General features: G+C 42.9%; 1 pseudogene; it reads right to left on the bottom strand.

Annotated features, from left to right (window-relative positions):
* Nucleotides 1–18,068: 18,068 nt before the first annotated feature.
* Nucleotides 18,069–20,146, bottom strand: LOC146425499 (endogenous retroviral envelope protein HEMO-like; annotated as a pseudogene).
* Nucleotides 20,147–20,446: the final 300 nt, after the last annotated feature.

Here is a 20,446-nt window from a genome sequence, read left to right as displayed (position 1 = left end):
AGCCATCTGGTTTTGTTTATTGTCAGGGGCTCTGCAGTAAGCAATTTTTGATATGAATCACTCTTTTATACACTTTTGTTATTAATATTGTTTTTACTGTTAAATTTTTTATCTCATTTTTTAATCTCATTACTGTTTCCAGTGAAGTGTTCTTATCTCAACCTGTGATCTATGTCTTTTGTTCCTCCAATGGGAGGAGTGGCACAAGGTTTTTTGGTTTTTTTAGTGGGAGTACTAAATTGGAGTATACCATTTCTAAATCACAACAGCATCCTAATGGGAATTTAATACAAAATATATTAAATGCAAACATGCCTTATAAATGTTGACTGTATTGAGATGTTCATGTTCTGTACTGAAAGAAGAGAAAAACATCTTAGATGTTACATTCTGTTCTATTGTAATTTTGTTTTGACAAAGATGGGAGTCCTTAACAAGGTAGTGGGGGCTGCAGAAGTATTGTTATACAAATGTAAAACTCAAACAATGCCATTAAATAAAAGTTTTTTCTTCAGGTTTCCTTGGACTGTGAGTAGTGTGTGTGTGGCGCATGGAATGAGAACCCCTTGCTGTATGCGATGTGAATTGTGCCTTTATTACAAAGCCAAATAATATATATACTTTTCAGCATGAGAAGTTGTCTCTTAGTTGTTTTCTCAGCCTTTCACTATCCCTCAATACATCTTGTCAAGTTTGACAGCCTGCTTATTCTTCCCAGGGGAGAGAAGGAAGCCTGCTTATCTGTTTCAAATCCTGTGTTGATCAATACTTTTCGGCATCCGGCTTTTCGGTTTCTCGTGGGATCTCAGGGGCCTCTTCCTCTGCAACTCCACGTGTGGTCTGCAATCTTGTGATCTTGTGTTGTGAATTTGTCTTGGTTTAAGACAATTTAAGGGGCGAACACACCAAAATGAGTTGCACCCCCTTTTAGTTTTAACCACTTCCTGTCACCAATAAGGAGAGATGAATGCAACAAGATATAAGTGAAAATATAACAGTTTACTAAAAAATGAAACAGCAACAACCAAAATAACAGTAATAATCACTAGATACAAAGGTTCTGAATTCCATGGACTGGCTGACAACAAAGAAAACAAGATGGCAGAGAAGCCCCTGCCCCAAAATGGCAGCCTCCATAGAAGACCTCCTATTCCAGGGGACAAAGACAATAAGGTGGGGAAGCCCCTTCTCCCAACCATGTGGTGGAAAGAGAAAATAAAGGAAAAAAACCACAACAACTGAACCCCTGTGATTACAAAACTCCCTCTTCTCCCAAACAACAACCAACAGGGAACATGGAAAACACAAAAGAAACCTGGAATCCAAAAGTAGTCAAATGCTGCCAAACCATTTGCTCCATGCCACCCGACAGGGTCTCTCCCAGCTGTGGCAGCTCTGTCAACAATGGCAGCTGGAACTGGGTCAGTGCCTGGAACTCGTGGAGGGACTTCATCTCCTCCTTTGCAAAAGCAGCAGGCAGCCAGCTGGGGTGAGCCAGACTCCATGCCCTCCCACTTCTGCCAGGCACTGCTGGTGAGGTGGAGGGACCATATGGAGCAGGGGTTGTTTTGTTTTTCCTGGCATGGCACCATGGCTGGCCATCCCCAGGTGGCAGTGGCATAAAAAAAAAAAAGGAAAAAAAATATGTCTGAAGAAAATGGGGGTTGGCCCTGGCAACCATGACCAAAAAGGTGTTGCCAACTACTCCAAAGCCCAAGGGAAAAAACCAATGGAGAGCTTCTGCCTTGCACTGTCTCAGCTTTCCAGAGAGAATGAAAGAGAGGGCTCTGTCTGAGCATCCCCTGTCTCTTACAGGGACCCTGGGACAACTGCCTCCGTGACCCCAGGGTAAAACACCCCAATTCCGTTTCCAGGCCCCAGGTTTTAAAGGGACAGTAACAATCTTGGGCAGATTGGCATATGAAAGATATGAAATACAATATACATTTTTTTTGTTTACCCAGGACAGTCTTCAGCATGGAAATCTCTGTACTAATACTGATGCCTTAAAAGTTGGTAAAAATAAGAGGCAGACATGGCAGTATAGGGAAAAAAGGGTATTACCTTGGTTTTAATAGGATCCCAGGTGCACACTCATCAAGGGTAGAAACACGCCGAGGAGCACACACTGTGTAGAACGCTTATACAATTTTATGGACCTCACAAACTAGCATATCTACCTAAAATCCCCTAATAAGAAACTTAACAAATGAAGTAATTGTCCCCCTATTCTAATTACCCCTCCCAAGTGAGGCTACAGTCTAGTTTACAAAAACATGTTCCAGAGAGGAGGCTCCATCCAAGGTTGGAGACTCTGGTTCTGAGATAGTTATGAATGTTTCGTCTTCCCCCTGGAGAACCCCCAAACTAAGCTACATATCAGACTACAAGAGTTACAAACATGTAGGGCTAAGGTATAAGGAGTGTTTGTGAAGGGTACAAGGAAGGGGAAAGGGTATAAAAATGTATTTAAAGGGTATAAAAAGAAAGGCCAAAAAAACATCAGGCATCAATACAAGCTACAAAAACTGAAAACCAGCCATCAGCAATGTATACACTTATACAGAACACCTGAAAAATATCAGCAAAAGGGAAGGAGAATCCCCTCAAGCCACATTGTTATGCTTACTGAACTGCTGTTCAGCCTCACCAACATTACCCACATACTGCTGACATCCAATGATGTGCTCTCAGCACTATCTGCATGTGTCTGGCTGGCAACAGTCTGTGTTCAGGGTGGACAGGACATTAGTTGTTAGTACAGCTTGCAGCAATGCAGCCAGAGGATTCTGCAGCCAGGCAGAACTTCTCAGAAGAGGTGGTGTCTGATAGTGTATTGTGTCCATCTCTGCTTTCTTTTTTTAGTAGATTACTGACCTCTTTTTCTGTGACTGTTCGCAGGAATATTTCTGAATATTTCTGAAACGTATCCTTAAGGAGGGTTTCTCTGTATCACTCATGACACTCAGGATACTTATTACAACATCCAAACCATGCTAGCAGGGGAGGAAGGAGAGAGTCATTAGAAAAGTTGATGTGTGGTGGTTTCTTGAATATTATGGAATGGCAATTGCAGCCTCATAAATTTTAAAGACAAAATAACTTTCATTGATAGAGGACAGAAAATACAGCAATCTTTTGAACATTACTTTAGGGGCAACAGTAGAAAAGAGTTAAGTTTTAAAATTTCTGTACGAGGAATAATAGTAATTGTAATATAAAGTCTGTGTGGTCCACAATTGTGCATTTAATAATTTCCTTATGCAGACTCGCATGCTGATGGCCCAGGTTTGCTGCTTAATCAAAATGCAAAATGCTTTACTGACTGTACTAGTTAAAAGCTGTGGTGCACACCTCCAGCTACCACCAATTCATGACTGTGTTCGCAGAGAAACGAGAGCAGCAATGTCACAGCTGGCACAGAAAGAAATGAGCTAAAACTACACAGGAACAAGTAGAGATTTGGACCATGTGCATCTAGGTTCAAGAGAGCAGTGAACAATTCAGAGCACTCACTGTCTAAAGTTGTCATGTCCTGATTCCTGAAAAGAAGTCATCATACTGTATGAGATTGACATCTGGACCAAGCAGTCTGAATACAGCCCCTTCTTCATCTGCCCGCTAATGGGCCATCAAAGTCTGCTGGAATGGCTCATAGAATTACATCATCCCATTGTGAGATGTCCTGCCCTGAGGGGAGGAACCGACTATTCCTACCTGTATATAATCTGAGCCTTGGAACACCACAGGGACACTACCACTGGATTCCTAGAGGATAAGAGCTCGAGAAGCACCACTGGACCTCCAGAGACAGACCAGGCCTTTCTACAGGATCACTACTTTAACAAGACCACATCCATCATTCCAACAGGACTGCAGCCACCATTTAACTGGACTGCTACCACCACCCTGATGGACAGGGTGTCAGGTCATAGTCTGACTTTCTCAGTTTAAGCCAATGTTTCTCCACTATTGTCTTTATTGTAATTTTCCTATTAAATTGTAGTTCTGACTTGGAATCTCTTGCAACATATTTGCATGGGGTTAATTCCTCTTCTGGCTTGCTTTCAAACTAGCAGAATGAGGCTTGCCATAGTCACTAAGAAAAAGAGAAACAGAATATGAGCTTTCACTTGACTTAAAAAAAGAGCTCTAGATAAGCAGTCCTTTTGCTGGAGAAGAGATTGGAGATCTGCTTTGTTTCTCTTACTCCCATCTGTTTGCAGGTAACACATAATATTCAGGGTCTTCAGTTTTTAATGCATCTGTAGTTTGTTTGGGAGGTATACTTAGACAGGGATCAATGCCTTAACACAGTCCTTAAATGATATATTACAGGATATAATATGTGCTAAATGGGTTCTAGGAAGCAGAAGATCAGTTTAGTGTTTTTAATTAAACTGATATGCTTTCCTGTTCTCTCCTGAGAAAGGAGTTTGCCAGTGGCATCTCCCTTCTTGTATTTTTTTGAAATGCAGCAGTGTAGTGGTTTGACCTTGACTGTGTGCCAGGTGCCCACCAAGCTGCTCTATCATTCCCCTTCCCAGTGGGACAGGGGAGAGACAATACGATGGAAAACAACTAGTAGGTTGAAATAAGGCAGTTTACTAAAGAAAAACAAAGACAAGCAAAAGTTTGTGCATGCATAAGCAAAGGGAAAAGTTAATCTCTACTTCCCATCAGTGAGTAATGTTCAGACACTTCCCAGTGTCCTAGGTTGCAATATAGATGTAGTTTTCTATTACCACCAGCTGTGGGCCGTTAGCTGCTATCACCTGCTAATGACCCACCCCGGATGACAGGCAATGGGCCATCCGTTAGCTGTTACCAGCTGCTAATGACCCAGCCCCGGATGACAGGCAATGGGCCATCAGGGACCCACCGTGTGACTCATGGACTTATCTCATCCCATTGTGGGATGCTCTGCCCAGGAGGGAGGAGCCAGGTGTTCCCACGTGGATATAACCTGGCCTTGGAACTGCCTGAGTGAGCCCTGTCTACTGGGTTCCCAGAGGACAAGAGCTACCACTGGACCTTCAGCTGGAGACCAGACCTTCACAGGATCACTGCTTCAACTGGACTTCTTCAGTTGGACTGCTACCACCACCCTAACTGGGTGTCAGTTTGTATCTGACTTTGTCGGTGCTTTTCCTTGTATTATTTCACTTATTTTTAATTTCAATCTTGACTTGTGATCTCCCACTGGTTTGTTTTCAAACCAACACACCCGGGAAGCAGGGCTTCAGCATGTGCAGTGGTTGCTCCAGAAGGCAAACATTGTAGAATAACAAATGCCCCACCCACTACCAAAACCAGGCCATGCAAACCCAATATATTCCACCCCTCCCCTCTGTGAATCACATATTTAAGAATTATCATTAAAATCCACATTCAACACACAACCTTCACTTAGAACAACAAAACCAACCAAACTAAATAAAAGAAAAAAATCCCCACACCAGAACTAAAATAACATCATCACAAATGTCTTGGTTTAAAAGACAAATGCCTACCATGGAAGGTGGGAACTTTCTTGGAATGGGAAGAAAACCGCTCCCTCCAAATTATTGTAACTTTGAAATTACGGAGCTTCCAGGCAAAAATATAGGAAAAGAAATAACAGTTCTTTACTAGGAAAAAAATATATGTAACAGGGCAGAACAAATAACAAAACAATAACAGAAGGTTTCCACCCACTATGCACTGTTCTCTACTTGGTGTAGTTATGACCACAACCAGCAGGCAGTGCTGGTGTGAGTGTTACTCTGTGTGAATGTTCCCTGTCTCTTAAAGGGACCTCCCAAAACCACGCCTCTGTGAAGCCAGGGTTAAGGCACGGATAGACTCCACAACTCAGAAACTTATGAAGTAGGCATGTGTTTATTCCAGCTGGGGTGCATGGGGGGTAGCCCCTCCAAAGACATGCACACCGTCAGCAGCACTTCACTAGGTTTATATTAGGTTACAGGTTACATATGCATGAAGTTACACAATGCCCCTATACATATTCATTACCTATCCCCGCTTTGTATTATAATGAGTTCAAAGTTCATTTAAATATGCTCATGCAAGGGCAGTGTCAGGGATTAATTGTGGGCCAGGGTCCCGAAGATAAATGAGGGACAAAGTTAGAAGTCTTCCTCAGGATGAACTCTTCAACTTGTTTCCCTGTGATTTGAGCTAGGTCTAGAGTCCAAGAGCAGGATGTTCAGTCACAATGGGTGATTTTTGTCAATTATTTGGCCTTCTTTTCTGTATCCTCCCTTCTGCTAGGCAGGCACAAAATCATTAAGCAAATAATATATTATTTTTAACAAGCAGCTTCTAGTAAATCATTATCCAACCTCTGGCCTCCTAAATCAGTTCCAAAAGATTATTATTTAGCTTCTAGCTCTCTTAAATTAGTAACTTCTAGCCACCCTAAATCAGGGTAAAGCACTCTGGTTCTGCTTCTGGCCCCCGGGTCTTAAAGGGACAGTAACAATCTTGGGCAGATTGGTGTAAAGATGCTATGGAATACAATATACATTTTTTGGATTAGCCAGGACAGTAAGCCAAGTGTTTGAGTTAAGCTTCAAGCTATCATTGCTCATAAGATCTAAGTGGAGTGGAATCCAGTTGGAGGCCTGTAGTCAGTGGCTGTGAAAAACGAAGTTTCACTCTCCTGTTAAGATTTAAAAGGTTTAATAAAGGACAATAGGGGACAAAGACAATAAAGCAAAAAGTAACAGTGCTGGGTGCTTGGTCCTCAGCCAAGAGCACACTGTGATTATAGGATTTGGTCTTTTCATAGTTAACTAGTGCATCATCCAAATGCATATTCATAGACAATTATGCATATTCAAACATTTCTTCAAACTAGTTTACATGTTACAGGAATCTTTTTGCATGGTCCCTCCTCTGGCCTGCCTCTTTGGAGCATGCATGGTCCTTTTGGAGAATCATCTATCTCCCCTCCATTCCATGGTTTCAGCAGGTGACAGTCGCTGATAGAAATGTCAGAGGCAGGGATCCTTGTCACGGCCACTTTTTTGATGTTCTCTAACTAAACAGGTGGTTTAATTATTGTAGGTTAACTATAAGTATTCTAAAACAACTATATTAGCTATTTCAACGCTATACCTAAGTTAGTTGCAAAGAAAAATAAAGGTATTTAGTTATTATTATATAACAAAACTACTTCTATAAGAATCAACACCATACACATAGCATCCATCTCGACATTTGCGAAAAGCCAACACTATAATATGTATTTATCACAATGGCATTCTCCAGGGATCAATACTGGGCCCAGTCTTATTCAACTTGTTTATCAATGACCTGGATGAAGAGATAGAATGTACCCTCAGCAAGTTTGTTGATGATACAAAACTGTGGTGAGTGGCTGATGTGCCTGAAGGATGTGCTGCCATTCAGCGGGACCTTGATAGGCTGGAGAGTTGGGCAGAGAGAAACCTAATGAGGTTCAACAAGAGCAAGTGTAGGGTCCTGCACCTAGGGAGGAATAACCCCGAGTACCAGTACAGGTTGGAGGCTGACCTATTAGAGAACAACTCTATGAAGAAGGACCTGGGAGTTTTGGTAGATGACAAGTTTACCATGAGCTGGCAGTGTGCCCTTGTGGCCAGGAGGGCCAATGGTGTCCTGGGGTGAATTGAGAAGAGTGTGACCAACAGGTTGAGAGAGGTGATCGTTCCCCTCTACTTGGCCCTAGTGAGGCCACATCTGGAGTATTGTGTTCAGTTCTGGGCTCCTCAGTACAAGAAAGAAAAGGAGCTACTGGAGAGGGTCCAGTGGAGTGTGACAAAGATGATTAGGGGTCTGGAGCAGCTCTTATGAGGAGAGACTGTGAGAACATGAGGAAGAACTTTTTTACATTGAGGATGGCAGAACACTGGAACAGGCTGCCCAGGGGAGTCATTGAGTCTCCCACTCTGAAGACATTCAAAACCCATCTGGACGTGTTCTGTGTAACCTATTCTAGGTGACCCTGCCTTGGCAGGGGAGTTGGACTACATGATCTCCAGAGGTCCCTTTCAACCTTACCCATTCTGTGATTCTGTGATTGTAGTGGTTTGATCTTGGTTGGGTGCCAGGTGCCCATTAAGCCACTTTATCACTCCCCTTCCCAGTGGAACAGGGGAGAGAGAATAAGATGGAAAACAACTCATAGGTTGAAATAAGGCAGTTTACTAAAGCAAAGAAGAAAACCAAGCAAATGCTTGTGCACCCATAAGCAAAGAGAAAAGTTAATCTCTACTTCCCATTAGCGAGCAATGTTCAGATACTTCCTGGGAAGCAGGGCTTCAGCACACGTAGTGGTTTCTTTGGAAGGCAAACATTGTAAAATAACAAATGCTCTCCCCTTCTTCCTCTCTCCCTTAGCTTTTATATCTGAGCTGACATCATATGGCATGGAATATCCCTTTGGTTAATTTTGGTCAGCTGGCCTGGTTGTGTCCTCTCCCAGGATCTTGCCTACTCCCAGCCCCATGATGGGGGGAAGGAATGTCAGAGGGACAGCGCTGATGCTGCTCAACAGTAGCCAAAACACTGGTGTGTTATCAACATCCTTCCAGCTACCAATGCAAAGCACAACACTGTGAGGGCTGCTAAGGAAAAATGAACTCTATCTCAGTCAGACCCAATAGAGTGATCTACATTTTAGATAGCTTTTCCCTGCAGCACAGGTGTTGCAAATCTTAAATTAATGCACAAAGCTGCTTCTACCCTGCAAAAAAATGTAACTAATACGTAAGAAAAATAGTATTTTTTTCCATTCTTGCTTTCTTAATGATAATGGAATTTAAAAGGACTGTTTCAGCTAAAAATCTCATGTTCACTAGTATTTGAAAAGAGAATAATGACTGAAAGTTTTTCTGGGCACCTGCAGTGTTAATTGAAAGCTGTGAAGACAAAGAGGTAGAACCAGGCTCAAGGGATCTTTCTTAGAGACACTGTATGTGAACCATTGTTGCAGTTTTGGAGGATGTTACAGCACACTTTACCCTAGAGCTTCTCTACCCAGCCCGGTTCAGCGCCTCAGTGCTCCAAACCCTCTGTCCCAGGGCCGGACACTGTGCTCTCACCGGCCGGGGAGCCATAAGGCTAGCTTTGGTTCGTCTGCTTCCACAACCGGCGGTGATAAAGGAGGCGAGGAGGGTCTATGCGTTGTGTCCATGGAAGATGTTTATTCGCATGGTGTAGCAGAGGCCAACAACCTCCCCGAGGCAGAGATGCCTCGAGGGCGAAGGCCTCACATGCACAGCCACATGTGGTGCATAGACACACGTGGAGCATAGACAGCAAGATGGCGGAGGGTAAGGGGTTTTATAGGGAAACAGAGAGGGGCAGGGACAGCACACAGGCCCAGTGACCTCTGGGTACAGGGGAGGTACAGGGGCGGAGTTAGGAGTACAGGAACCAATAGGGGAAACCCGAGGGAGTGGCCAGGGCCACGTGGGGTTAGGGTACAGGAACCAATAGGGAAACCCGAGGGAGTGGCCAGGGCCACGTGGGGTTAGGGTACAGGAACCAATAGGGAAAACTGGGGGCGTGGCTAGGACTATGTGGAGTAGGGAAGGCAGGACAATAGGTGACAAGTACAGTCGTTAAGAAAGGGGTGTGGGGAACTTGTAGCTATTATCACAATAAACCATCTCTCCTGTATCTGAATGTATTGTCTAAGCCATCATTAAGCTAAAAGACTTCAGCAGTAATGAGAGGTCTTAATGCTTCCTCTTGTATTAATTCTTCTTACAAACCAAATTGAAACCCTCGCAGACGACCCATCTTAAATTTTGTTGACTCTTTTCTAGTCTCCACTTTTCCATATAGAGTGCACACAGCAGAAGAAACAGGCACAAACATGGACCTAGCCTCCAAATTTACAACTGAGAAGATGCCTTAGGAGGAAAGTTGTGCATTTTTTATTTGCTTTTTAAGATCACGTGTTTTTCTTTCCCTTTTAATTGTAAGATCCTTATATAAATGAGACGCATAGGGAGAAGAAATTGTAAGATGTGACAGACTGGTGTATCCTGAGTCCAAACTTTAATATGTCTGGGCTGTGAGACTTGTGATTTGTTTATGTAATTTTCTGCTTAATATCAAATTCTTGCAGGTAGGGAACACTTTTCAGGACTATAATATAGTACTGAAGTGTAATATTGGTACTTATTGCTTTCTGGTGCATGCTATCAAATGTATTAAGTAGAAATGCATTTATGAAGATGCTTTTGTCGTAGGGGACAGAACCCTGGAGGAGGACTCAGCTCTCCTGCTCTTGTGTTGAGCAGCTTCACCTCTCTGGATTTCAATTTTCCCACATATAAAACATCTGTGCAAAAACTCTTTGAAAGATGAAAAGGAGAACGGAGAAGCTGAGACATAGGGAAAAGAACTTAGCATCACTGCAGGGAACACAAAGTCATCTGTGCAGTGGAATGACAGAGACAATAAGGCAAGCAAAAGTTCTGAGAGATTAAAATGCAGACAAAAAGATGTGAAGCCATTCTAGATCATTAGTACATTGCCTTGGACATAGCATGTGTTTCTGATCACTCATCCTAAGAAGGATGTTATGGAATCAGGAAGAGTTTGGGTGTCTGTAACACCAAAGGAAGACAGTGAAAATACCGAGAATGTTTCTTCTTGAAAAAGTGTCACAGGCAGAGTGGGAACTTCAAAGTTCATTAGAGAAGCCCTCCCATTGAGTCACAAGGTGCAGAAAGGACCCCCTTGCCTTCTTATCTTCATCTCAGAGAGGAATCTGGGTGTGGCTGGACCCAATCTTAGTCCCAGACTTTGTCAATGGTTTTTGTATATAAGGATTGCAAACCAAATATATTTATATAAATAAAGTGAATAATTTATTTAAATTGATTGCAATAATGATAATGATTAGACAAAAATACCCATATCAGAATTATTTGCTACACAGTATTGATAGCTATAATACTGGTATAGTACGCTATTTTGGAAGCAATATTGAAGCTATTAGATTAAAACTAGAAAAATAATTATTAAGTAGAGATTGATGTTACTCACCCATACCAATGACCATGGGCAAATCTCTTGCTTAGCCTATAGAAGTAACCTTGAGGGGCATCTCCACTCAAAGGAAGGATCTTCACACTCCTTAGGGAGGTATGCTATAAGTCCTCGCTATGTAAAAGTGGAATGGACCTTTTATAGTAGAAAGTGACTGACTGTCAGTCATATGCATTCTTTAGATTATGTGTTGTCAGGCTTACTCAGAAAAATATGCTTTGTGCTGAAAAAGGTGTTAGCAGCTCTTTGGTTTGTTCTGCTTAACACTTCTGACTCTCACTTCCGACTCTCATTTCCGTATCAGGGCTTGCACAACCTTGCTGCTCCCAGCCTCAGTTAGTGACCATCTGTCTTGCATGTCCTCATAGTGGGTCTGATAGCTTGGTCAAGCTGGTCTCAGCATTCTTCAACACTAAAAGCAGCAGATCCTTTTTGCTCCACCAAAGAACACACCCTCCTTGCTCAAGCCATCACTGATAACTTGTTTACAAGACAAATTTCTAGCTGCTGTATCACTGCTTAGGCAGAGTGCCCTGTTACAAGAAGCAAATAGTAGGAGGCATGCTATGAGGAGGAAAATAAACAGGGAGCTAGAAAAAGAAGAGAAGGGGTTAGTAATACCCAAACTCTTAGTTCAAAACACAAGATTTTAAGAACTTAGTGACACTGAAAGATACCAATCCCAAACTTGAGTCAGTGGGGTGAGGGGGAGAAGCTAGGATATGAATCCATTCTTACATCTTATGGACCCACTGACACAAGACACCAGTTAATGGATAAGGAGGATGACCAGATCTACACCAGAGTAAAAATAAGCAGTCTGAAAAGGAAAAGACGTTCATGTTTCAGCATCTCTGGTAAGCCTCTAGTGACTGGACTCTAAAAGGGAACTTTCTTGAGTGCCGGGTCATCCAAAAAGAGATTTCTTATATTGTTTGGGGTGAATGAGTGCAGGGCTTTAGTGTGATCAAGATAAAGATTAGGTTTTCTACTCTGTTTTTTTATAATAGTTCCTTTGCTCTTACTTCACCGTGTGCTCCTGCTTTCCCAACTCTTGGTGGAGAACAGCTGTACAGGCAGTGGGGTGGCACTGGCAAGGAACCTGGCAAGGTTTCAAGACATACCAGTGCACCAGTAAACAGCAGTGCAATGCAAGGGAAGGATAGGGCTACTGATACAGAAAGGTATGGCAAAGCCACACACACAAGATAAAAAAGGGCATGAACCTAAAATTCCCTCTGATGACTAACTCAGTCATCTTGTGGGCTGCTCTGTGGCACTTGGCCCAACATATAGTGTCTGAGCACTTCATGAAGTCCTTGTTCATCTCTGCATCAATCCTGCTAGGTGAGGGGATGGATTAAACAGCCTCAACAGATTCCCCCAGCCCTTTCAAAATCCCTTCCCTCTCTGTCATGATCTTGTGTCTAGATAGATGAGGGCTTGATAGAGAGGCTGATTAAAGCCAGAATGTTATTTGGGGTTTTCAACACAACATACCTATAGCCTTATGTTTTTTCCCCTCCTGATTCATCGCTTTTCATCTATTCAAAGTACAGCTTCCATTTACTTTGGTAACATTTGTAAGCACTCAGCATATCACACTCCAGGGCTGTGATCCAGGAACCCAGCAAAGGAGGAAGACCTTATTAGTGACCCTTTGTGGGAAATCTGTTTTTAGGCACATTTCACAAAAGAGTGTAAGCATCTCAGTTTTCTAGGACAGCCCCACATTGTATAAACACAAGATCATCTTTCCGTCTGTGTGCTATGCTCCTGTTCCCTACATGGCTTGCAACTTCTGCAAGAAATCATATACTTTGGCATCTGTTCTTTCTTTGCATAACCCTGATTCATTTCCAGTCCATACTGACCCCTGAATTACCAAGCAAAAGGGTTTACATGAATATGTCAATAAAGATTGTTTTGTTGCACATAGGTTTTAGGGGCTTAAATTAGGCTACAGTAGCTATATTTGAGACCTTGGCACACCAGCCCTACTGTTTTTTTCTAATGTCAGTTCCCTGCAGTTTTAACAGAAAAAAATGGGCTATAGAGAAACCTCAGCATGGCCTGACACAGCAGCACCAGCATGGTTCAAGACCCTCTGAGCACACAGCTCCATGCCACCAACCTTAGCTACATTCAGGCCACAAAGACAGTTAGGTTCCTAAATCCCACTGATTTTTCTTCATCGCAAGAAGGCATCTGGAGCTTCACTCAAAGGTAGTCTGGAACCAGAAGGGGGAGTAATAGCAATGGTCAGTTGTCTTTTTTGTGTGCAAACCCTGGAAAAACACAGAGGTGCATCCTATGGCAGATGTCTGACAGCTGTATCCCAATATAGTTCTTTTAACCCTGACTACCTTTCACTGTCCCTGTCCTGTTTCTTCCTTGTCTTCTTGAATCTGTTCTTCTAGGAATATCCTTCAGCTATTCCTATTTCCCCACCTGGCTACCCATCCAGTCTCTTTCTCCCATTCCCTTCTCCAGCCAGCTCTAATCCTCCTGGAAGACTCTGCCTTCCTTCCTTGTTTGTCCCCTGACAGTGTCCTGCCCTCATCAGCCTCAGACTGCAGTTACTGAGAGGGATAACACTTAGAGGGAAGGGCTCAGGGTGACAAAATATGTTCCCAGCACCCCACCCCAACAAAAAAAAAGTATTTTTAATATTTATATAATTATATACATATATTAAATCAGGCTGAGAGAAATGTCCAGAGTGCGAAATTTCATCCCCAAGACTAGATATTTGGTAATTTTAAAAAAGCCTGTCAAAATACAAAGATTTGGGCAGTCATGCTCAGCAAGTAAAGTAGGCAAAACCCTCTGTGGCTCACAGCAGTCTGCCTTCCAGCAAGGCCTTTGAGAGCCCTAGCACAGGGCTTTAGGGCTGGTCCATGTCTCCACAGCAGAAGTAGCAGCAGCCCGGAGGGATCTGAATAAAGAGCAAGAGCTATTGAGCATGTGCCTAAGCCTGTCCCAGGGAGCACTGATGTGGTCACTCTTTCATCTCCCTTCCCAGCTCAACCAGGGATCTGGTTTGGCTTTTTGTGCATGCAATGACCTCCCTCAACCTGTTCCTACTTTGTGCAGTGCTTCTGTCTCATCCCACTTGGCAGGTTTAGGGGAAGGTAGCTGGATATACTCTGGGTGGTGCATGGGAGAAGTAACGAAGTTCTCAAGAGGTTCAATAACAAACAACTTTTACTTGCAAACTTTAAAACATTTAGATAGAATAAGGGACTTGGCAAGGCTTGAACTGGATTTTTTAGTCAGGCTTACAATATATTTCGAGAAAAAGGTAGGAGAAGGAGAAAGAGAGAAAGAGATAAAGAAAGAAGAAGAAGAAGAAGAAGAAGAGAGAGGTAGATAGTCACCACTCTAGGATTCAGTATGGTCTCAGCAGCTTTTAAATCCAGAGTAGCAGAGCATGCTACATGGTACACACCTGGCTGTCTTTTATCCGTTCCTTGGGGCCCTTCCCCAGGTGGGCCTTTGCTAATTGCTGTGCCAAAGTCTCACACCTGTGCTTCACACAGTGCCAGAATGTTCTTGGCTTCATTTTGGGCCTTATGGTGGTCCCATGCAGTCAACATTATAGTAGCAGCTGATTTTTCAAATGAGTATGCGCTATGCAGCGGAGCGCAAGAAGGCTCAAGGAGGCGGCTGGGGTGGGGAGCAGTGCCCCCATCGCTTTCCCACTGGATTGCTTTGAGCCGGTCAACCATTCTTCCAGTCTCCTACAGCTTCTTCCCATGCTTTGCAAGATGCTGTGGCTCCTTGAAGGAGATCAGGGACGGTTGATTTGATTTCAGCTATAAAGGGGCTGCCTTCAAAGGAGAAGCTGGGATGAAGCCATCTGGTCTGGTCTGGCCTGATATCTCTTTTTTGTGCTGTCAATGGGAGGCTGAGGAGACAAGCTGGAGCCAGATGGAGACCAGCTCCATTGCAAGGAACACAGAGGGGAAACAAACTCTCCTTTATAAACATTCTCATGCCATTAAATGGTGTCTGTTTGTCTTCATTTCAAACAGCTTCTGCCAAGCCCAGTTTACCTCAATATGTAAGGTATGCTCTGGTCTTTGCTCAATCTGCTGTGCTATGTGGAAGATAGCAACATTAAATATCTTCAGATGCTCTTGAGGGACAGCCAGGAATATGGCTGGCATTTTGTGTGCTGCCAACTTTAAGCTCATGGTGAAACACTAACCATGCTTATCACTTCCCATCTGCAGCATCCAGCAGTGCTGCAGCTGTTGGACACCATGCTGACTCGTGCTTTGGTAGGCGGTGTAGGGCTGGCAGGATCTCCAGGCCCCTTGCAGTGCATAAACCACAATGCTACAATAACTGAGGCAATTGGTAATGAGCTTTGCGAATAGGGGAGAAGATGACAGCTCCTTCTTCTGGGAATAAAAGTAGGTTTTTCTTTAGGGACCTCAATTTTGCAATTTTATTTTAGAATTGGGAGGGGAAGAAGGGTACCTGTGTTACCAAAAATTGGTAAAAATATAAACTTCTTACAGCTAATGTAGCATTAAGAAGCAGGCATATCTTATTCAGTCAAATGCACAAGGGCATATGTCTTCCAAAATATTGTGCGTGCTGAGTACAGAAAAAGCTCTTGTTTATATACTATATTTTACATAGTGTAGTTGGTTGATGCTGGCTAGATGCCAGGCACCCAAAAAAGCCTCTCTCCCACTCCCCTCCACAGCTGGACAGGGGAGAGAAAATATAACAAAGGGTTCATGAGTTAAGGACCAGGAGAGATCACTCACCAAAAACAAAACAGGGTCTAATTAGAGATAGCAATTAAATTTATTGCTAACAAAATCAGAGCAGGATAATGAGAAGTAAAAAAATATCTTTAAAAAAACCACCTTCCACCCATCCCTCCCTCCTTACCAGCTCTACCTTCTTCCCCAGCAGTGCAGGGAGACAGGAAATGGGGGTTATGGTCAGTCAATCACACTTTGTTTCTCCCACTGCTCAGAGGGAGGAGTCCTTCCCCTGCTCCAGTGTGGGGTCCCTCCTGTAGCAAACGAAGATAGGACATTCTTGCTGCTTCAAAGAGAATAATTTAATGCAGCTACAGACATTCTTTTATACTATACAGCTAGGTAAAACTTTTATACTGTGCTAAAAATATTCCAGCTAAAATTATACTTCTTAGCATTCTTGTTAACTAAGCAAACACACATTGGCTGCCTGCCACTTCCTCTATCACCTCTCATGCGGCTGTTCATGCACTTTTCTGACCAATGAGGATTCCAGACAGGTGCTTATATAACTTGTTTTTTGCCTGCATGTCAGCTATACTTTTCCCAAAGTGCTTTTTCAGTGAGCAAAAGCTCCTCTCTGCCCATGCGTTCTTCTGTCCTGGGGGGCCTCTTTGGTGGTTCCTAGTGATTAGCAATCCCAAAGTCATACTTGACCACCTGGTGAACTGGGAAAAGTTGGCATAACTGGTCTGGTTGCTTGTATCTATAGTAAGGTTATCTACAAATACAAGATCACAAGGGGTTCTCATACAAGCACATCCATTTCCAATATATACAAGTATTGTTTCAGGGCTTTTAGAATGTATTTCAAAATTATAAACATGATGTTCGGTAACAAAACAAATGTCTCGGGCTTTGATGGTGTTACTTTGCCAAATAAATCTTTGTTATTCCCTCACAACACATGGATTAAGGTCAAAGAAGGGGTAGCCCCTATGAAAAAAAATGCTGGAAAACTGGTAACAATGGATGAGGAGAAGGCTGAGGTATTCAACAACTTTTTTGCCCCAGTCTTCAGTGACAACCTCTTTTCCCACACCTCTCAAGTGGATGGACTGCAAGATGGGCACTGGGAAGAGGTAAATCCTTCCCACTGTAAGAGAAGATCAGGTTCATGACCACCTGAGGAACCTGAATGTACGTAAGTCTATGGGACCTGACAAGATGCATCCCCAAGTCCTGAGGGAATTGGCTGATGTAGTTGCCAGGCCACTCTCCATATTTGAAAAGTCATGGCAGTCAGATGAAGACCCAGGTAGCTGGAAAAGGGGAAATATTGTACCCATCTTAAAAAAGGGTAGAAAGGAGGACCCTGGAAACTATTGCTCTGTCAGCATCATCTCTGTGCCTGGAAAGATCATGGAACAGATCCTCCTAGAAACTGTGCAAAAGCACATGGAGGACAAGGAGGTGATTCAAAACATCCTGCATGGCTTCACCAAGGACAAGTCCTGCCTGACCAATGCAGTGGCCTTCTATGATGGAGTGACTCCATCAGTGGACAAGGGAAGGGCTACAGATGTCATTTATCTGGACTTTTGTAAAGCCTTTGACATGATCCCCAACAACATCCTTCTCTCTAAATTGGAGAGAAATGGATTTGATGAGTGGACTCTTAGGTGGATAAGAAAGTGGTTGGATGGTTGCATTCATAGGGTGGTGGCCAACAGCTCAGTGTCCTGATGGACATCAGTGCCAAGTGGTGTTCCTCAGGGATTCATATTGGAACCAGTGCTATTTAATATCTTCATCAATGACATAGACAAAGGGATCAAGTGCACTCTTAGCAAGTTTGCAGATGACATCAAGCTGAGTGGTGCAGTTGACACACCTGAAGGATGGGATGCCATCCAGAAGACCTGGACAAGCTTGAGAAGTGGGCACGTGGGAATCTCATGAGTTTTAATAAGACCAAGTGCATGGTGCTGCACCTGGGCCAGGATGATCCCTGCAATCAACACAGGCTGGGGGATGAACAGATTGAGAGCAGCCCTGCTCAGAAGGACTTGGGGGTGCTGGTGGATGAAAGGCTGGGCATAGGCCAGCAATGTGCACTTGCAACCCAGTAAGCCAATGGTCTCCTGGGCTGCATGGTTGCCTAGACTTGAAAGAAAGACTTTCCAATCTACAAAGCTACAAATGTATTTTAAAAATACATAAAAAGCTAAAACTCTTTAGGTATTATTTCCCCCCTTTAGAGACTTGACAAAATTTCATCATATCTAGTCTCTACCCCTTATATTTAATATTAGACCATAAAGATGACCAGAAACTACAGCATCGGATCATATAGCAAGCTATTATGTAGCCACTACCAATAAAACTAGTATGAACAGTTGTTTTAACCAAGTCCAGTTTGGTAACCATTAAGTAAGTGCATGGAAAATATTTTCAAAGTCCAATGAGTCATCTTTGAGAGTTACCTGATGTAAAATTTGAGTTTGCTTCCAAATTTCAGCAAAATCTTTATTAATTCTTCCACTCTCATCTACATAAGAAGAACTAGTGTTAATGATTGTGCACATGCCCCCTTGTGAGGCTAGTTGAAAATTGAGAGCCATTCTTCTTCTTGTAAGGCCATGATTGCATCTGAAGTTTGATTCTCAATATGTTCAATAATGGCCAAAATGTTAACAATTGCTTTCTACAATTCAATTACTCCTAGAGAAGGAATAAGAGCTCTAATTACACTATGGAAAGTGGTGGGATGCTCAACAAGGGGATTATTTGATCTTTTTATCCTCCTTACATAAGTTTTTATCCACCCACTTTGTTCTTCAATGTGATCAAATATTGTTATGTTTGGGATTATAGCCCCAAGGGCACAGGCCTGGTCTTTATCGAGGGGCAAAATTTTCCATGCTTCATTTTTACATATCCAATACTGTCCTGAACCCTGTGAGGGAATAATTCTCCAGAGTGTCTGTGCCAATCCTACTACAGCTTTTGGGTTTAGCTTTACTTTAGATTTAGTTTTATGACAATACGGAGGGAGAATGACCTTTCCTGTGACATTAATGACCACGCAGGGAACCTTATAATTTTCTTGACTGGGAATTAATCTTTTTAGGATTATAGGCAGGAAGGCCTTAGTGACCTGTTCCCACCTGTCATTAAGGTTTGTCTCATTCATTAAAACACCAATTAACATCCAGTTGTTATTCTCATAAATTGTTGGCATTTGAGTACAAATCCAACAATTGTATGAAGAGCTTTGGATATATTTTGGACTAGAGCCACATGCAGGTTTTGGTTCCAAACTTGAATCATGGTTACTGACTGTGCAGATAGTAAACACAGAAAAAACAATTTAAACCATATCATCTGTATCAGTCTCTGTTTTTCCAGTTGTTTCAAGAGCAGAGGGCTCCTTAACTCTGAAGTAGTGAATCCAGGGTCCTTTGCCAGCGACTTTGACTGCAGTGGGGGTATTCAGCGGGACTTGGAATAGTCCTCTCCATTTAGCTTGCAGGGGATCACCGTCCCACTATTTAACATAGACCCAGTCTCCAGGTTGGAACAGATGAGCAGGTGTGTCCAATCCTATGTGTCTGGATAACATGATGAATCTCTGGAGCTTCTGCAAAGTGGAGCTTAAAGCCATTAAATACTTTTGTAAGACAATTTTCCTCCTCATGTGAATTTCTCCCAGGATGTGTGGAATTTGCTATGGCCTGACATACAGCATTTCATAGGGACTTATGTTGTCCCTCTGCCTTGGTTTTATGCGGATTCTCAGTAAAGCCATAGGCAAGGCCTGAACCCATGTCATAGGTGTCTTTTGACAAATTTTACTAACTTGTGTTTTGAGGGTTCCATTCATATGTTCAACTTTGCCACTCGTCTGGGGTCTGTAGGGAGTATGCAGATCCCAAACAACTCCCAGAATTTGACTAACCTCCCCCACTATGTTGCAACAAAGTGTGGCCCTCTATCTGATGACAACCCCAAAGGAACTCCAAACCTTGGAATTATATGATTGAGCAAAACTTTCACCACCTCCCTTGCTGTATTGGAATGACAGGGGTAAGCTTCAGGCCATCCACTGAAGGTGTCAACCAACACCAGTACATACCTGTATCCTTCTTTGTGTGGTAACTCAGCAAAATCTATTTACCAATGATCTCTGGGAAGGTCTCTGGCCTTTGTTACCCCTAGCACTACTCTTTTGCTAGTATCTGGGTTGTTTCTACAGCAGATTTCACATTTGCTTACTATAGACTGCACAATTTTGGTCATTCCCCTTCCTATTACTACCTTCTTCAGATGTTTCAAAAGATTTTCTGTTCCCCAGTGGGTACCTTCATGTTCCTGCAGAGCTATCTCTCGAAGGAGCAGAAGTCATACTACAGCCTGTCCTTTTGGTGTAACAGCCCATCCACTTGCTTTGATTTCAGACTTAAGTGACTCAATTAACTGGTGGTCTTTCTGATCATATTTTGGGGTAAACCCTGACAGATCAATTTCTTTGTGTAGTATTGCTGCTAGGATATCTTTTCCTGCAGACCCTTTTGCTGTTTCATTGGCAAAACAATTCCCCAGTTCAGGAGTTGTTTTCACCTTTTGATGAGCTTTGCAATTCATAATAGTCACCTCTGTAGGCTTCC

The sequence above is a fragment of the Lichenostomus cassidix genome, chromosome W (genome assembly GCF_008360975.1).
Source record: "Lichenostomus cassidix isolate B80296 chromosome W, HeHo_3.0, whole genome shotgun sequence".
Lineage (NCBI taxonomy): Eukaryota > Metazoa > Chordata > Aves > Passeriformes > Meliphagidae > Lichenostomus > Lichenostomus cassidix.
Note: the sequence above shows the minus strand (reverse complement) of the source record. Positions and strands in the feature narration are given on the sequence as shown.